Source organism: Halichoerus grypus, chromosome 4 (genome assembly GCF_964656455.1).
Source record: "Halichoerus grypus chromosome 4, mHalGry1.hap1.1, whole genome shotgun sequence".
Classification (NCBI taxonomy): Eukaryota; Metazoa; Chordata; class Mammalia; order Carnivora; family Phocidae; genus Halichoerus; species Halichoerus grypus.
Window position 1 is genome coordinate 110174420 of NC_135715.1, and position 15494 is coordinate 110189913.

At 40.8% G+C, this 15494-nt stretch overlaps 1 protein-coding gene across 6 annotated transcripts in view; it reads right to left on the minus strand.

The window, feature by feature from the left end:
• QTMAN (queuosine-tRNA mannosyltransferase) overlaps window positions 1-2979 on the minus strand; it is a 386232-nt gene extending 383253 nt beyond the window's left edge. For 3 of the 6 annotated variants that reach the window (XM_078070750.1, XM_078070751.1, XM_078070748.1), the window contains exon 1: window positions 2653-2978. The gene's annotated coding sequence lies outside the window, so the exon portion shown is untranslated. Of the gene's footprint in view, window positions 1-2342; window positions 2455-2652 lie in introns of those variants that run through there. The other 3 variants (XM_078070752.1, XM_078070755.1, XM_078070749.1) reach the window with 3 other exon arrangements.
• Window positions 2980-15494: the final 12515 nt, after the last annotated feature.

Below are 15494 nucleotides of genomic sequence, written 5' to 3' on the forward strand. Positions count from 1 at the left end.
GACAGAATTGACACGAGGCATACACAGATAGAATAAGACGTGGTCTTTCAAAAAAACAAAACAAAACAAAAAAGACATGGTCTTTCATGAAGCCCCCACCAGGCAAAGTGCACAGAAGCCAAAAAGTATTTACTAAATGCCTAAACACTGTGGTGTGTAAGATGCAAAGAATTCATCCCACCCCAGCAAGAACTTCAGGACTTCTGCATTTGAGGCCCACTAAGAAAAGTGATGCTGGCTAGGGATACCGGAATTCAGTTACTACATGTGTATAGCACCTTTCTTCCTCATTAATATCATGGTTATATACACCACAGTCTTAAATATATAGACTTTTGAAATGCCAATCTCCTGGAATCGAAACAGACTATCTCAATCAAGAATATGAACATTCTTGAAGTGAAAATAATTACTAATTTCAAACAAACTGTAAAGTACTGCTTTCAACTGATAGAATGTAACATGTCCTAACCATAAATAATTTGTATCATTTGTATCTAATGGGTCCAAATCACAAACTAAGGCATATACTCAAAACAAGAAAAAGAAAAAAGACAACTTAGTAACTACTAGGTTTTTTTAAAAATAACAAAACAAATTTTGGTACAGAATATTCACTGGGGAGGTATGAATTATATACTTAAGTGTTCAGTTAATTAAGTCAACTAGTTCTATTCAACTCCTGTTAAAGATCTTCAAGAAACTTTCTTTGATTAATTTCTCCCTGTAAAATAATGGAGTTGGATTTAACTGTGAAAGTCCCTTACAAAAAGAAATTTCTGTACTTCTGTGGTAGGTAAGATTAAAATGTCAACAGGGTTTCAAAACAGGAGAAAAGAAGCCATCTTAACTTCTCAAATTGATAATGCTAAAAATTCAGTTTCCTATTTTTATCTCAGTATCATGGTTCAGATTTTACTTATTCAGTTTACAAGTTTGTCAAAGAAAGTTGCATGATTCAAAAGGTACTCCTCCAACTCTCAATACTAAAACTGTTTCATTAAATACAAGATCCTAAGGAAAATATATAAGAAAGTGAGAGCTAAGGAGAATCTACTCCTATCAGACCTGGGATGCACTAGTTAAAATTCAATATAGCACTTGGTGGGTATGTGGGTTTCTACATGAAACTCCTGCCATGCTTTAGCTTAAGGTTAAACAGGTTAACAGAATGCAATAAAATGGCTCTACTGAATTATTCTGAACTTCTTTTTAGCAGCCCCTTTACCTGACCACTACACTGAGCTTTAAAATCAACTTCAGGGGTAGGACCAACCAACCAAGGTGAGCCACAGCACTCGGGGGCTGCATTGTGAAACCCACCTCTTGTGGAAAATCACCGTCAACTCAACGTTTTCCATTTCATACGGTAATACAGGTGGAGGAAAAAGTGTAAACCCTTCTCTTTGAACCTCCCATCACCCTGCCTCAAGGCGCTAACTTAAGAATTATCTCAAAGATAATCTAATGCAGTACAGTTCTCAGAAGACTCTAAAAGTTGTATTTGCGAGAGCGAGAGAGGAAAAAAAAAAAAGAACTCCCTCGGGCCTAAAGGTTAAATTGTTGAGTACTGCAACTTCGCTGCAGAGTATATGGCTAGACTTACAAGACTTAAATTAAGAGAACCTTTCCACCTGAACAGTTAGCCCGGATCACGATCAAAATAAGTATATGCCCGATCCTCACAGGAGGGATGGGGTAAGGGGCGAGTGAGGTCTTTTCGTTTCAGCTGACCGAGAGATAGAGGGGCTGGAAAGGGCAGGAAAATGAGAGCGATAACGGGGACAGGCGCAAAGGTTTCCCTCAGGAAAGCCTGGAGGCGCGTGTCGCAAGGGACCCGGCCTGGCAGTCCCATGGTCGGCAGGGAGGCCCCTCCGCCTACTCTGGCCAACCCCGGCAAGCCGGCCTCCTTCTGCCCGCACGAGAGTAACGAGTCCCCACACGCCCCTCGCCTGCCGCACGAAGAGGCGGCGGCGCGCCGGGACGCTGGAAGCTGCCACGCACGAAGCGCAGAAGTCAAAAAAATTAAGTCAGAAAGTGGCCAGCCTACAGGACTAAAACGCAGCAGCCGGTGTGCCCGGCTCCGCGCGCGAGACTGCCGGCGCGCTAGGAGCGCAGCGCCTGCGCTCCAAGAGCGCACCACCCGCGCGGCCCTCAGCTCCGCCCCCCCTACCCCCAGCTCCCGGCGCCGCCGCCGCCGCCGCCGCTGCCGCCGCCGCTGCCCCTCTGGGAGCTCCGCGCCGCGCGGCCCCGCGAGGCGGGCGTCGGGGAGGGAAGGGGAGGGGCCGCGTTCCCCGCCTCCCCGCCGGCCCGCGCGGCTCCCCAGCCCGGAGCCTACTCACCTCCTCCTCCTCCTCCTCCTCCTTGTCTCTCCCTCCTGGCCACCGGCGCGGCCCAGCCGGCGACGCGCTGACGCCGTGCCCCTCCCCCACCGCCGCCGCCGCCACCGCCGCCACCGCCCCTCCCGGCCTGCGGCCGCTGCGGCCTTCAGGCGCGTCAGGAGCAGGCCCCGCCCTTTGGCCCGCCCACGCGCCTAAGACTCCGCCCCCTACGCGGTCTGGACGGCGAGGCCGCGGGGTCCCTGACTCAGCGGTGCCTCCCGCACGCGCTCACCGGGCCACCTCAGTTCACGGCCCCCGCTCCTCTTCTCACCTGCCCACTGCCCGAGGGCTTCGCTTCGCTTCGCTTCTCAGCTCCCTGCGCGCCTTTTTCATCTCTCATGAGCACCGCTCTCTGCCTCTTCAGCTTTTTTGTACTCTCTCTAATCCTCTAGTCTTGTTCTAAGCTCGCATTGGCGCCTTCTCTTTTCTTCTGAAAGGTCTTCGCTGATCACTAGATGGGCCTCGGCTTCCTCCTGCAGTTTTCCTGCCGGTTCCTCCTCCCTGTCTCCGTTCCTCTCTCTGCCCTGCTGGAGCCTCCGGGCCCCCGCGGGTTCCTGGCCCCTTCCCTGCCACCTGTACCTGCTCTGCAGCTCGCGCCTCTTTCGGCTACATCTGCTTCGCCTACGCGTCCTAATTTTTCTCTGGGCAGGCTCACGCTTTCCTTTACCTACATTTTGTCTGTCCTTTTGGTTCTGACTCCTCCACACACTTAAGATGCATTTTGGGTATTCAGTTGCTTGTCCACACTTAAATGAAGAGAGTCACATTGAGGAATTAAAAAGCACAAAGCAAAGCGATAGCAGTGGTGACCATCTTTCAGTTGCGTAGTTGCCTCTACGTTCTCTTTGTGATACTGTACTGACACTTAAATTTAAAGGAATGGAATTTTCTATTGGGACTTAACAATTCACAAATTTTGGATATTTTTTTCTTGCAACCTGCACTTTTTTGATAAAATACATAGTAGAAAGAGCACCAGGACCTTTTAGGTCTCTTGTTTTCTTACCTGTAAAATGAGGAATTTGTTATGCCGCATTTAAATTTTCTGTGATTCTGAATTAAAAGGTTTTGTATTTGGAAGGAAAGGAGCTTGTGGGTTAAATGAGTCAGGAGAAGGCAAATAATGCACATGTAACTGGAAGTCTGGTAACTTCATTTTTAAAACTGCAACTTGGAAGAATTAGGGTGTGATGTGGAAATGAGTTAAGAAATGAAGGAAACTGATTAGGTCTTTGGAGTTACATCCACAAGTGTTTTAAATTATGTGAGTAAATATTATTATCCTTAAATTGAAGAGTTAAAACTATCTTCCATTCTAAACAAAATCCAGGCTCTACGTGGACCTTCAAAGTTTAAAACCATTGTTGAATTGAACAACAGCATTACAAGCATTTGAAAGCCTAATAAACCATCTGTCAGTCTACTTTAACACAAATTGGGAAAAAGAAAAGTATAAATGCCAAAAGCTGAAAGCAGGGTTGCTAACTACACAGAAACTAATAAATCCTATCACACATGAAAAACTCTAAAGACTGTGGCCTCCATTTCGTTGTTTAGAAATAGAATCGTGTAATTTTATAATTGAATTATCTAGTCCTTAATATCATCTGGAGTCTAATCTTTTCATTTTACAGATGAAGAACTGAAGCCCAAAGAGGGTAAATTGTTTGCTCAATATTACCCAGATTAATTGGAAATAAAGCCAGTATTCAGGCTCAGATCTCCTGCCTCACAGACCTGCCAGCATCGGCTTATACTTACCAGTTACATAAAGCTATTCAACATCAGAAGTCTTTGCCTTTGCAGTTTTGCCTACATGGTCTGAGTGATGTGTGAAATTGAACTTGGCATTAAGTAGGAGGGTATTGCTCTCAGAGGCCATTTTTGTGCCACCGGTTTCAAGGGGATTCCTATTTCACAAGCTCCATCTCACCTGGTCAGGGTTCATCTTTCTAATTCAGACAGTTCTGGCCAGGGCTCTGGAGCCATGTCCCAACCAAACACATTCATCCTAGGAGGTGTCAAGAGCTGTGTAGGGGTATAAATATTATGAAGTCCCCATTGTTAAGAAAATTACAGTATTACTGGGGATGTAAAATATAAAACAAATAGATAAACAATTCACCATTAATAACCAAGGAAAATAACCAAGGATTCAATCATAAAGTCCAAATCTTAAACTGAAAATTATCGATGTAAATTAAGGGAAGATTTCTTAAAAGGACAAAAAAAAAAAAGGAAATGTAGAATTTGGATTGGTGTAAAGGAAATTGCTTGAACAAAGGCACAGGGAAGAAAACAAACAAACTAAGGATGGAGAAAAGCTAGGAGATCAGGTGAATTAGAACAGGAGGTTTATGTTAGAAACAATAGAAAACCAAGCTGAAATGGTAAGGTGGAACTACTCTGAGAGGACCTGAATTTGACCCCAAGAAATTTAGACTTGATCTAATAGGAGATCATTCTGGATGGATTTGGCAGGGGAGAGGGTTGAAGACAAGACAGGAGACCATAACTTCTGAAATAGCAAGTGGGATTTTTAAAAGAAATGTTAGTCATAAATATGTTTAAGGAAAAGACTTGAGTTGAATGAGTATATACAGGGATCAAAGAAGAGTAAGAAGTCCAAGATGACTTTAGAATTATGGCAAGAGTCAATAATGGTATACACAGACCTGAGCACCTTGGAGTTGGAAGATGATCAGAACCCAAAGGCTGCTTAAAGGATGATCAGCCTCTTCATTTGCTAGAGAAGGAAGTAAGAAATATTCCCAAGGTATGCTTTCCTATTCATCACATCCTCATTCCAGAAAACTTTAGTTTGCCACTCAAATTGAATTAGAAGGTAAGAAAGAAAGCTATCACCCTGTCATGGGCCTTATGCTGGTGTTTTATGGTCGACCTATTTTTATTTCCGTTTCAGCCCTACTGATGTAAAAGTGCTCAGTGGTGCAGTATATAATGTTACAGTTGGAAATAAATCAATAAGTGTTTGCTAAATACATACCAAATGCAGTTCAGCACTCTGTTAGGTCTGGAGGACTGGAAAAGTATTAAAAAAAAATGCCTCTCCCTTTCAGAAGCTCATAATCTGGTTGGAGAAGAAAAGTCAACACACCTGACCCAACAGAAAATAAATTCCATGGATAGTGAGAACAACCTGTGAGGACTGTACAGTGTGCTTACATAGAAATAGTAGGGAATAAGGTTGGATGGATTAGAAATGACATAATCCACAGCATTCATCATCATTCAACAAATTTTCATTAATCTTTAAGTTCTAGGTTCTGGAATTAAAGCCGTAAAATAAAAAGCTCCTGCTCTCAGGGAGTATATACATTCTATTTGGGAGAGACAGAGAGGAATAAATAAATGTTCTGAAGAAAATTAAATGCAAAGGAACCAAAATGAGTAGGAGAGCATGGGGCAGCTGGGTGACTCAGTTGGTTGAGCTGAGCGTCTCACTCTTGATTTTGGCTCGGGTCATGATCTCAAGGTCATGAAGTCAAGCCCGACCTCAGGCTCCTCACTCAGCAGCAGGGTGTCTGCTTGAGATTTTTCTCTCTCCCTTGCCTTCTGTCCCTCCCCTCACTCCTCACAAGTTTCGCTCTCGCTCTCTCGCTGTCTCTCTCTCGCCGTCTCTCTCGCCGTCTCTCTCTCCCTCTCAAATAACTAAATGAATCTTTGTAAAAAATGAGTAGGAGAGTAGGTTAGGCCTTTCTGAGGAAAATTTAAACAACTCGAATGAAAGAAACAGCTAGTCATGGGATGCTCTGTAGAAGAGAAGTTCAGGCAGAGAGTAAACTAGCGCCAAGCCCTAAGGAGGGGTCAAGCATAGTGTCTTTGAGACTAAAAAAGGCAAATGTTTCTGGAATGTGAAGAGCCAAGAAGAAAGTAAAGGAGATGAAAAAGGAGAGAAAAGTAAGGCCCTGTAGGTAAGAAGAGATTTTAAGGTCAGATTAAAGTATAGATATTTGGAAGATTAGTCACTCTGGCATTGTGGATTCAAGGAGAGAGAGATTAGGACCTGGGGGACCAGAGGGAAGCCTGCCTGTGTGACAATCCAGGCAGGAGGTGACCTGAGGTAAACAAGGTTGGTGGCAGGGTGATCAAAGAAGAAAAAATGTCAATGAGATCAACTACTGGGTATTTATGAGGGGTGGTAAATGGTGTTGGTTGGGAGAGTCCACAATGTCAAATACAGCAAAAAGTTCAAGGAGAATAAACACTAAGTAAAAGCTAGTATAGTTAAGAGGAAAGATGTCATGTGTGACCTCCAAGAGAAGAGTTTCCATAGGGTGGGGTGTTAAGAAGTGAGAAAATGAACACAGTGAACTTCGACTGTAAGAATCAGTACAAATCAAAATACACAAATTTTATTTTATTTTATTTACCTTTTAAGGCCTTTTACATTTGGAATACTATTACATTTTTAAAGCCATTTAAACATTCCCAGCCAGGTCTAATATTTTGTCTCCATACCAAAGAGAGAACAAGTTTATACCATGGAGACATATCTTATATGTTTTTCTGGGCTAAAAATCAGTCCCCATCAATGACTCCCTAACCTAAATATAATCAGAGAAAGCTCACTCTTATTCCTGAGATATGGCAAGAGTCTAACAGTAGAAACACGAAGGCAGATGAAGTACCATATCAGTTATGGCTCCCTTATGGCCATCTGTCATGTCTAAACCAGGTGGGCTATGTATGTTACCTTGAGCACATCACATCACCCCAGTGAACTCCAGGTTTTCATTAGGAAGGGAGAAGAATCTCTCAGATTTTAAGCTTCTAGGCATACAGGTTAGCACTTCTACAAAAGAGAACAAATACCATGCTGTGAGATCCACGTGAACAGCTATCATGACTCCAAGTGACACTTTCACACAGTCTTTCCAAAAAGACAACTTGGTTGAACGAGATATTCTTTCGTTCAGCAAATTTTAAGACAATTAACAAGTAGTTTTTTTCCCCTGGAAACAGACTAGACTAGTTTGGTAGTCAGAAAGGAAGGAGAAATTTAAGTCCCCTCCATTCATAGTTGTGTGCAGCTTGAGCATCTCAAGGAAACCAAGCCTGACTCTGGCTAAGTTGTTTCCACACGTGCATGGGCATGCTTTTTCCCAATTGTCTGTTGTAGGTGAGTAGGGTGTGTTAATTCATTAGGTGTTATTCAGTGATGGAATGCTATTAGCACTCTTTTTTATTTGGAATATACTTAGTCCGGGGGTCCATTGGGAACAATTAATCTCTTGGGATGGTTTGGAAAGCTTCATTAAATTCAGTGAAGGAAAAAAAAAAGTGCAAGTTTTTCTAAAAATAATCATGAAATTTACTATGTTTAATTTGCTGGCCCAAATGTTTCTCAAGTCAGTAGTGACCAAGGATTCCTAACATTAATGAACAATTACCATATTGCTGAAATCAACACCATATTTAGCCTGAAAAGCTTTCTTGTTTTTGGTTCTGAAGAGGCCAAAACATTAGTAGCCCAGGATATATAAAATGTACTCTCTGTTGATGAAATGATCCCTTTAAATTATGGTTTAGCGATTCCAACAATACAATGCAAGGAATTTGCTTTGTCATTGTTACCTTCTGGCCTAGAGATAGAAACATTTTACACTCTGGTCCATCCTATACCTTTTACAAGGATAAATGCATGTTTTTATTTAAAAGCAAAGAAAGCTTACATAATCTCTCCTCATGATTAGCCCTTCCAGTAATTATCTGTTGCTTGGAATCAGTGTCAGCCAACCAAGTTCAGATGGCAAAAAAGTGTTTGATCTGCAGTGATGTGATTTAGAATATTGTGTGCATGGAAGGTAGAGCTATGCACATACAGAGAACATATTTATCTAATTTGACTGCCAGTGATTTAATTAATGTTTGTCAAGCACTTTGAACATGAAAAGAACTATCTGAAAGCTGAGAGCTATTACTCATAATCATTTTTCCTATTTGTTGAACTAAAATTAACATACAAATGTGATACTCTTACAGTATCATTGAGAGATACGCTCCTATTCTAACAAACCCGTGGGACTATCCTTTAAGAAAGTCTCATTAAAACTTTAAGTCTCTGGTTTCTGAAAGTCAAGCTTCAAGCTGGTTGGGTATCATCCATCAGTAGATTTTGAAGCATACGGGCTAAATAAACAACAGTGACAGCTTGGGGAAGTATATGCACCTGTTTATTGAGAAGATGTTAACAGGGGCAAATCTAAAATAAGAATGCATACCGCAACCTGATTTTTAAGAAGTTTTTGTGCATGCCTCCACTTAAAATCACCCATATTATCATCTAATTTTTTCCTTCCAAATTTCTCTCCAAAGAGTAACTGTTAATGAGCATGAACCCTCCATAACAATCTGAGAAGAGAAGAAAGAATGGTAAGACCCTATTTTAGGGCTTGCAGGAGAAACAAACATGTTTTCCTCCATTGTGTTCTCCCCAAGTCAAGTACAAGAATAACTGGCAAAAGAGGAAGAAAACTGGAGAAGGAAGTAAGGAGCCTGGACAAAGGCCCTGATCTAATGTGATTCTCCACAGAGAGGTTTCGGCAGTGTCACATTCATACCTACAGGGGCTTGGAGGGACATTTGTCCAACTTCCCTTGACTATAGGGCAGAATTAACTCCTCTGTAGAATAGAAGGGGTAACTTGAAAAGACACTGACTTTCCCACATGACTTGTTTTTGAATTTTAGTTTCATTTTATCCGGTACCCTACAGAGAATTTTTACATTCAGTACAGAATCTTCCTTCCATGTTCATCATGCCAGAGATAGTCCTTGGTCGAGTAAGCCTGATTAAGGCACTAGTTCTACCTCAACCCTACAAAACTGAACTTGACACATGGGTCTGGCAATGTGCCCTTTCAACAAGCTCCCCGCCCCCTATGATTTTATATTTACTAATGTTTCGGAAAGACTTCCAGAAGAGGTATTATTTACATTCTCTAGTCATTCTTAGCACAGATCTTACTTTTAGTGATCAGATGTGGCAGGGACAGGGGTATTCACAAAATGCTGCGTGGCTCTCTTACATTTTCCACCCTCGTGTTAGTTTGGTTGGGGCCATGTAACTCTTACTGACCAACGTGCTTGAGAAAAAATAAAGTGTGTCACTGCTAGCCAAGATATTAGGAGCACTTTTTCCCCTTATCGCTGTGGCCCTGAAAACCCCATTTTCCAAGATGGTATAGCTATGGGTATAACTATAAGAAGAAAGCACCCCTGGGTCCTTGGGAGTTGGTCTGGAGAGCAACAAGATCCTCAAGAGATTTCTTATGAGCTAGAAGTAAACCTTTAACAGTTAAAGAGATGAGTGGTCCAGTGTTATTAACTGTACCAGCATGGTTAGCCTATCCTGAAGAATACAACTGCATTAAGAGGTCCCTCTTTCACAACTGCAGAAACAGTTCTTTAACTCTGGATCTTAAAACAGTACCAACAGTGCACAATCTCCTAAATAGATCAACTAGATGCAAATGGATATATAAAAATCACAAATAGTATGTTGTACGGTAGAAAGAAATGCTCTTTATGTAGTTCAGTTCTGGTTCTGGTTTTACTTTTCAATCCTCCCACAAATTAAAGAATTAGTGCAATCTTTAGCCTGTGATGCCTAGGAAAAATATCTTTGTCCTTGTCATACCTAGATCCTCTTCTTTTCTCCATCCTTGTCACCCGTCATTAACAATCAATTTTCTAGGCTCTCAGATGGATGGGGTTCCCATAACCAAAGCCCGTCAGAAGTGAATTGAGCACTTGTTTGTATTTGCTGTTTAAAGTTCACTCCATAAGGGCATCGACTAAATTTCTATGACATTAGCCACTTGTCTTCCTAATTCGCTACAGATAGATGTGTGTGATGCTGAAACAGATTCACTCCTCTGTGTACTTTTGGGTCTGCCTTCACCTGCTGGGTCCAGCACCTGTGAAAAGGATGAACCAGACAGCTTCAGTGGAGGGAATGAATGAGGGTAGAACAACTTCCAGATGCAGAATACTTTGCAGAAGTCACTGATCTATACTATTTGCTGATCTACCCCTGAAGCATTCTGTCTGACAGAAGAAGGCCAGTTTTTGCTATTGAACCATTTCACAATCTCTGTTTGACAGCTATAGACACACATAAAGAAGGGGCAAGGAAAATCCTTTCATGGGTTCTCAAGCACTGCAGAGAGTCTGTCAGTAACTATGCCCTTGCTTACCAATCTTATAGCTGCCTCAAATCTTTTTTTGAAACAAGGGGGAAATAAACAAAATACAAGCTAGCTGTAGTTTGCTTCTCCCATGAGTAGAGTATGGTTAACAACATTTCTTATATTTTAACACATCACCTTTCCCTTAATTCACAGACCAAATAGAAAAAAAAAAAAAAGTACTGTATTCCTTTTCCTGTTGCTTATTCAATAATTCCTGAGCAAATCCACATAACTTTCCTGCAGTTGAGTAGAAGAACCATAAGAAATGGACTCATTGAAATCTTTTTCAGTTCTACTTAGTATTTATTTGTCCCCATTTTGAAATAAGGCCATGCTGCTTTTGTTCCTATAGAAAAGAAGTTATGATTTAAGAAAACTTTACAAAAGGGAAGCCGATCTTGATGTTATCAAACTTCCCTCTTTTCTTTTAGCAGAATGTTTGAGAAAATGCCAATTGGTGTCGCCTATCATCAGAACTTTTTAAGATCTGATTGCTTCTGAAAATTAACTTGCATAAAACTATCTGACCTTCTTTAACAGATGATATTACATTCCTCTCTGAATAGTTAGCACATAAATTTGTCTCTGCAAACTGAAATAGTAAGACCGTATCAAATGTTTTAGATGAAATGATGCCATAACTAATTTATACACATTGCCCCATTTTTAGGGGGAGATGTGCATTGGTTAAACTCAGACATCCATATTCTTTTGTGGTGAGTGTTAACCAGAGTGCCATTTTTGTCCAGACTGTCACCAGAAGGCTTTATAATTAGAAGATTCACTCTAAAAGGGAAGTCTAAGGTTGATGAGGCAGAACTAGCTATGTTTTAAAGGGAAATTCTTATTAGTACAAAACATTAGAGGATAAACAAAATCAATTTTTATAGGCAGATTAACCAAATTATTCCTTATTGTAGTAAACATTGCAAAAATCAAGAGAATGGACTGTATTAGCCATATCCACACAAGAGAATGAAGTCCTATGGTCTAATTTATGTGCAATAATTGTTCTTACTAGCATTCTCATAGTTTGGGTAGTGACTCATTTTGTTGTATGTGACCTTTGTTCTCCAGGATTGGCTGCTATTAAAAAGTAGAAGCAATTAAAAAAAAAAAAAAAAAGAGTTTACTAGGCTAGCTGGGTTTTTAAAAAACACCTGAACATCCAGGGTAAATCAAAGATTACTAGTGTTAGGTAATATGGCACCTTTGAATCTTTACAGTAGGCATGAATATTTGAAAAGTAATTTTTTTCCTAAAGGACATTAGTAAGATATCTTTTGGTAGCACATTATTTCAGCATTTAAAAAGGTTGAACACAAAAATTAAGTTAGTTAAGCATAGGCTTTTTCTTCTTCATTTTGCATTCCTACCATTTGGTCTTCCTTTGGGTGTAGATGATCATGTTAGAAGAGGGAGTATATTTCGAAGAAAAAGCTTAAAGTAATTTATTGTCAGCAGGTCACTGCTAATAAGCAGATCTTTTATAAATCATGAGACTGAGTAGATTACAAAAGATGGAGTGAAAAAACACTGCCAAAAGATACAATTTCCAAGGGGTTTTCAAAAATGATGAAAGGATCTAAATGTCAGTGCAAAAACACACACACACACAAAAAACAATTAGCTTCTTAAAGGTGTTTCACTCGAAATTTTTAAACTTTTGATTTTGGAATTTCCCAAATATACACAAAAATAGAGAGAATGTTACTATTACAAGGGACCCCACGAAGTCATGAACATGTTTGCTACACTTCTTTTAGATTTCTTTATTTCTTTGATGTTGTTTTTATTGCCGAAATATTTTTAAAGAAAATCCTTCTGTCATATCTTTTCACCTCTGAATACAACAGTATACATCAAAAACAAACAGAATATTTTCTTATGTAGTAATAATGCAAGTATCACACCTAAATATGTTTAAAAGGTCTATTCTCAAATCTCTTGTCATTGTAGGTTAGCAATTAGCATTTTCTTGTTTGATTTTTATCTTTACCCCTTTCTCCTTTACAGGCATCCCCTCAATTAGCAAAAGAAATCCTACACTTGGATTAGGTTATGTTTAACATATCCCTGGGCCCTTGCCTATGTAGTGTAGTGTGTTATTCAGAATCTTACACCATATCCAAATTCTGCATTGCAATTGGCACGATGCAAGAAAATTAAATTTAAATTCTGCTCAAATCCCAAAGTTTTATAAAGTATAAAAATACTGTAATTTATAAAAAATGAAAGGAATCCATAATCTAGCTATGACTGCGTTGAATAATCTACTAGGTAATGTCTAGGATGTTTTTCCTGGGATCCTTTGTTTGCATATATAGAAAACCAACTTTGGCCAAATAAAACCAATAAATATATAAACATTTTAAAGGAAATGACTGTAAGGAAAGGTTTAAGTCCTAGCCCAGAAAAGAACAGGAATCCGACTCTCCTGGGGAAGAGAGTTCTATGGAGCAGAATCTTGTGGGCAGTCACTTCAGAGCACTGCCATTGAGATGAATCAGTTCCATGTTTTCCAACTTCCTATCACTCTACTCTGCTCAGCATCTTAGTCTGTGCATGTGTTCACTCCTTGCCCAGGGCATAGCAGGATCCCTCAATACGGGCAATCCCACCAAGATCACACACAATGAGATAGAGGAGGTTTCCCAAAGAAAAGTCAGGTGTTACAACCCAAAAAAGAGAGAACGAATGCCTAGTAGGCAAATTCAACTGAGGCAAAATGAGAATAGCAGCTCTTCCTTCCTTTTGTCAATGACTATCTGTCCTTCAGATCTTATTGATGAGTCACTGAAAACCAGGCTTTCTCATCCACTAACTCTGATGTTGCTCTCTTTCCTATCTATCTATGTACTGCTGTTAGGAAACGTTACTTTTACTGCATCCCTGTTCTCCATGTCCCCTTCATCGGGAATCAGTGTTCCAAATACCTACAACGTCCAAGCTACCAGAAATGATGAGTTCTGTGTACATGATATCATCCCACTCTTTTTTGGGTTGGTAAGGATGAATTAAAAATTCCAGTCTAATTTAAAACTCTTCATTTCCTTTTTGGCTCACACTGTTATTCATTTATTACCTTTCCTTCTAGTTCGCTATTGGAATAAATATATCAACTTAAAAACATGAATCATGCCCTCTGCCCTTTCTGCCAGAACTATGACCTTCCATACACACACCCCACACTCACACACTACGCTCACACACCACTTTTGTCACTACCTAGTGTGGTCACAAAAGAGGCACGCAATGAATACTGAAATTTAATTGGGCTGTAGGAAATTGAGTACTGTTCAAGTGTGCTCTGTAATGGAAGAGAGTTCAGAGACTTTTGGTCTAAGGGATATGGCATTTTTCCTTTAGGGCCAAATGTTGTAGTCAGTGTTTAAGAGGATAAAAGGAAGTGAAGTTGTTGATGCATTATTTTGATTTTCAAGTGAGCTAGTTTCCCCTATCTGATTAGCCCACGAAAAGATGGTTTCAGGCCTTCTCTAAGTAGATATTTGAGAGTGCATGAGAGAATGGTTCATTCAGGAACTACTTTCAGTTTCTTCTTTCAAATGTTCTCAACTCTTCTCTCTGCCTTTATAGCTCCCATCCCAGGAAGGAAGATCTTGACTGCCCATTGGATGCTGGAGGCACATCCTGAGAAATTGCTGGGACAGAGGTCATCTAGCAGCAGCTGCTTCTTCCAGCCTCCACTGTGGGCCCCCGAGACTTCCTGCTTCCTCCCCCACAATTGCTCTCTCCCTATCCTTCGTTTCTAAGAAATGACTTTGCATCTTCTCCCAGATTTCAAGCCCTGACTTAAATCCAGAATCCAGCATGCCATTGGTTTTAACAAATATCTTCTTTCAACTGTCCATGCTGGACACCATGACTTCGTTTGCTTAATGAGGTGGGAAAAAAAAGAAAAACAAAGCTCGGAGTGGCTGGAACCTTGTTAAGAAGGGAAAAGGACCATAAGATGAAGGGGAGGCAGGGCACACAGGCCTTATGGTCTGGGTAAAAGGTTTTTGAGTTTTACTCTAAATATAATAAGGAATTGTGGTAGAAATATATTTGGGGGAAAAAAAAATACTCACCAGACTGCCCCTCACCCCATCTCCCCCCACACACCTGTGCCACTTTATAACTTTATAGAATCCTCATCTCTCATGATTCATAACAGCCGTGGTCATATATTATATGCATATGGGATATAATGTGTGTGCAGACTATATAGTAAGATGATAATTTATTAGTCAAATATACCTACTCAAGAGTTAAAATCTAATTAAGAACTATTTGCTAAGGTAAAGGGCCCACGAAGAACAAAGAAAATGGTAAAGATAGAAATCTCACATTAGATCTGAGCGTTGAGACCTCTAGTCCCACATTATGAATATCACTGTCCTACGTCGTAACCCCATACAAGAGCTTCAAGCAAGCTTATTTCCACCTACTCCCGTTGTTCCCTGGTGGAGTTCCCCAGACCTCCTTACGGAGGCCTCTCCTGCCAACAAGCCCAGCACTGCTCTGGATTTCATCCCACTGTCATCAGAGCTAAGCGAGTCAACACCAGGCATCTCGCTGTGTCCATGTCTGCCGTGCTCTGGTCTGCCAGACTACCAAAGGGGGGATAAAATCGGGCTTGGCTGGCGGGGTGGGGGAGGGGGGGGGGTCATACCAGGGCATGGGAGGAGGCTCAGGGAGCAAAAGCAGCCCTCAGTTGTGTTTAACCAGTTCTCTCCCTTGACCAGTCTCAAAGTCTAAAGAAAACAAAAATGAACCCTAGATGATGGAAAAGTGCATTCTACTTGAAGCCAGTACAGATATGGAAGATATGATTAATTTTCACAATGCCATGTTTTCCTCGTTCTCTAGCTTCTTCTTCTTTCCCTTTGGAAGCA